The sequence below is a fragment of the Cannabis sativa genome, chromosome 4 (assembly GCF_029168945.1).
Source record: "Cannabis sativa cultivar Pink pepper isolate KNU-18-1 chromosome 4, ASM2916894v1, whole genome shotgun sequence".
In the NCBI taxonomy this organism is placed as follows: domain Eukaryota; kingdom Viridiplantae; phylum Streptophyta; class Magnoliopsida; order Rosales; family Cannabaceae; genus Cannabis; species Cannabis sativa.
The window spans coordinates 14821675-14826369 of NC_083604.1; positions in this window are offsets into that span (position 1 = coordinate 14821675).

The window sequence follows — 4695 nt, forward strand, 5'->3', positions numbered from 1 at the left end:
ACTTTTATGAAGATATTATCTTCTAGTTCTGAACCTTTCAATGCCAAAAGTTTGTATTTTCGCTAAGTCGTATAATTCGTTACTCCATATTCCTTCTCAGAAATAGTTTCAGTAAAACAATCATAACTCCCTCAGTTTTAATTCATTTTTAATTATCTTTATATCATTGGAAAGATAATGGAATTTCCTATAATTTTTATGAAGACAACTTTTACTGAATTAGTGTAGTTGTTGGTCAAAAATAGTGATCTTTCCGCTGTACTATAAGAGTACGAATTTTAATATTAGGGCCTTGACCCATGTCTTATTATAGGTAGTAGTGACGAGGTAACAAGTCTTAAGCAGCGGGATTTGAGGTAAGGAAATTAAGTTGTTTTATGTGTTTAACTGCATAATTTAAATTATTTGTCTATTGAAATATTATTTGTGATGTATTATTATGAATGTGTATATAGTACTGAGAATGTGTGGTATGGACACAATATGAGTTTGTGAATCGATATATATTATGGTTGGTACGATTTGTATGTTGTATGTTGTATGATGTATGTGGTGTGTTGTATGTTGTATGTTGTATGTTGTATGTTGTATGTTGTATGTTGTATGTTGTATGCTAACGTCTCAGGTACAAATGAGGGGCCATGGTGGGGTATGATACGGGGTAAGGCCGTTGAATGTAGAGATACCCTACCCTACATTTGTCTGATTCGTGTATGACATTGTTATGGTGGGGTATGATACAGTGATGTTACTGTTGAATATAGAGATACCCTATCCTATAACAATGGTAGGGCTACATAGGCCCAGGATATTGTAGGGCCAGGCTAGGCCCGGGTTATGTAAGTAATGGCTATGATATGCCAATGTTATGGTAAAGACATGATATGATTGAAATAATTTTTATATGTTATTGCTATGATTGTGTTATGAGTATGATGTCAGGGTTGTGGTCCCTACATATATGTAATGGTTTCGTTTAGTACAAATATATGGTATATGATATAGCTTTGCATATCTGAAGTTATTTAAATTACAATTATGAGCTAAGGTATATGCTATTGTTAAGACTGGATGCGTTAATATTACAAAGAAACGTATTATTGTGAATTTTAAGATATGTTTAGTGTATTGAATGCTATTGTATGTTAAGCATTTCCTTACTGGGCTTTTAGCTCACCCCCTTACTTTCCCCCTACAGGCAATAGACAGGGAACATTGAATGTAAGTTTGATGAGTTGGGTCAGTTCTGGTATGTATACTGCGAGGGGCTATGGACGAGCAAACGGTCTAGAACGCCGGTGGAGCCTTGGTTTTTGTTTTTTTTTAGTAAAGTAATCTGAGCTCAGTGGGATGTTACAAATTTATTTTTTTTTTAAGAAAAATACACTCAACTACTTATTTTGTTTTAATATGAATGATCATTCACCTTTTTGCATATTTATTGTAAAACCCACTGTGTATTTTCAAACAGCTTTGAATCTTTTTAATTAATGCATCAAAATTAGCACTTTGTAAAATAAGGCAAAATATTGGGGCGTTACAGTTTTTTTCGTCCCTCCTCTCATCTTGCTTGCCACTATTTATAATAATATAGTGAGCAGTTAATTACAAAGTTCACTGTAATCTTTACAACAATTATTCCCTCAAATCATGAGATTTGATTACAAATCACGCTAAGTAAATGCGGTTTTTATTTAGAATTCACATAGCTGTGAATATCCCGCTTTTATTGGGCCGAGATGAATGCATATTAAAGATATACTTTAAGCCTTATCTCATGGGGATGCCTCGCTGGGAATGGAGCCAAGTTAACTTTGATGGCGAGCTGGGGCTTGTCATATAACTTCCCGAGGTTAATATTGTTTTAATTCTAATAACTACAGTTTATGGTGTCGAGATGATCTTTTTACATGCATGCCATCTTACAGCGAGATAGACACCTTGCTATCTGTCACCTCGATCCACTCCTCTGTTTATACTTAGTTTGTATACTGTGTCATATACATTAAGTATTTTTATTGTGATTATATCTCCTCCACGCGACGAGGTTAATGCCTCGTCATGCACACTTGCATTTACATGGTTTCTCATTGAGACACAAGTCAATAGTTAGTACATTTTTATCTCGCATAAAACTGTCTAGTCAGCCGAGTTATAAACATACTCTACTAATTATGTTTTTAACGAGTTATTGCACGTCAAGTGTACTTACGATTGCGTGTTTGAGTTCTTCATTCTTCCCAACTAGACACGTGTCTTCTTCTGATGTGCTCGTCGAGTTTTAAGTATAACAGCGTGTCACTAAAGCCTATTTTTGTAGCAGTGTGTCTTCATGGAGCCTCTTATTCTCTTTTCTTGAATCGGCAACTACAAGGGTCATTCAAAGGTGAAAAGGGTCTTTGTGAAGGGGATCAGATGTCCCCCCTTCTTTTTGTGCTTATCATGGCGTATCCGACTAGATTACTTATCTAGAAATCTAAGGTGATGGACTTCGGGTTTCACCCTCTTTGCAAGACCTTGGGGCTGGTGAACCTCTACTTTGTGGAATATCTCATCATCTTTTGTAGAGGTAATGAAAAATATGTTAAGCTTGTTCATGAGGCTTTTATTGTCTTTAGTGAGTCAACAGGTCTTGTATCCAACAAATCCAAGTCCACTGTGTACTTTGGAGGGGTCCATGATGACTGTAAGCAATTACTTTTGAATGTGCTGCAAATGGATGAGGGAAGTTTCCCTTTAAATACCTTGGTGTTCAACTTAGACCAACAAAATGGCGAGCATCTGATTGTGAAATTATAATTGACAAAGTTCATAAGAACTTACATAACTGGGCTAGAAGAATATTTTTTTTTTGCAGGAAGGGCGCAACTGATTCACTCGGTTCTTTTGGGGGTTAAAAACTATTGGATGAGTTTGTTTATGCTCCCTCAAAAAATTACAGCGACTATTGACAAATGTTGTAGGGACTTTCTTAGGGGTACTAATGGTAATCGAAGCAAGTTTCACATCCCATTGTGGGAGAAAGTGTGTCTTCCAAAGAAATTTAGTGGCCATGGGTTTCGAGAGGATAAGAAATGGAACATTGCTCTAATAGCCAATTATATTTGGGCCATTTCGAGCAAACAAGACAATCTTTGGGTTCGTTAGATTGATTCCATCTATTTGAAGGGTCAAAGCTTTTGGGAGTTTGAGTTCAAACAAATCTTAAGCTGGTACTTCAAGAAAATCTTTAGACTTCAAATTACTGTGGGGGTAAGTGATCTTATGGAAGCTGTGTGAAGAGGTAAATTCAAGGCCAAACTGTTCTAATTTGCGTTCATCCAATCCAAAAAAATTAGATATGTGGCAAACATTTGGAACAAGATGATAATTCCAAAACACAGGTTTATAGGGTAGCAGATTGTGAACGATCAACTACTAACGAGAGATCATCTTAGCAGGTTTTTTCCTTTATCTTTAGATTTATGCTCTGTCTGCTCTATTGTTACAGAGTCTCACTCCCATCTTTTCGTTAATTGCTGCTTCACTTTCAAAGTGATCAGCGAGATCATCAAATGGTGTGGAAGTTTTGCTTGGCCAACCAACATTAGAGAGTGGCTATTGAGACCTTCTCACAACTTTCGTGATAAAATTCTGAATGATGTGGTCATGGCTACTTTGTACTTTGTGTGGATCAATAGGAATTGTTGTGTCTTTGATTTGAAATGTAATACTGCCAGTTATATTAGTAGGGAAGTCAAAAGGGCTGTTAAAATTAGAGTGTTAAACTGTTGTATTGAGAGTAAAAAAATCTGGAGAGGTATATTATAAATGTAATTACTGGTTGGTAGTGTGGGTTTGTGCGGATGCTGTCCTTGTACAACTTGTTGTTGTTTTTTTTGTCTGTTTTGAATAAAGATCATTTTCTAGTTCAAAAAAAAATCTAATTATATTGAAATGAATTTTTTTATGGCATAAAATTTGAACAATTGAATCTAATATAAATTATTTAATTTATAGGGCATATTCAAAGGTTGTAGGTTTCAATGAGTTAATTCGAATGTTTTCATGTGCTTAAGATAGAATTTGATTTTTATGTACTAAGGTACATAATTTACATGTTGAAAGCTCTAAATCCATTCATTATTATGAATGAAAAACTAAGATATATAATTAATGTATTTATATATGCATAACTATTATATTAACTTATAATTAAGTAATAACTTACATTTTAATTTTACAGTTTGGAAAGAACGCTAATGATATGGAGACGGACTTGCGAGCATTGAAACATTAGTGGCTAGCGAAATTGACACAACACTTATTTTGTATTCTATATAATATTTTCTTTAATGCTTACACTTGTAAGGATTTAGCATGTTGTAAAGTATTTTAACTTTGTTATAATATCATTTAAATAATTTCTATTTCAAAAATAATCTTCATTATAATAATTAATTTGTAATCATTTTTAAAAAAATTGATATATAATAATTAAAATTAAAAATAATATTAAAAAATAAATATAAAAAGGAAAGACTTACGTCTTCAATTATAATGTTCTTCCTCCCACACTACTAGAAGACTTATGTCTTCGAAATAACGTGAGACAAAACCAAGCTATGCCTTCGATTATTGCATTGTAACTAAAGATGTAGGTCTTTCCTCCACCTAAAATTCAAATTCGGCTTCACTTATGTCTTTTGTTATTTT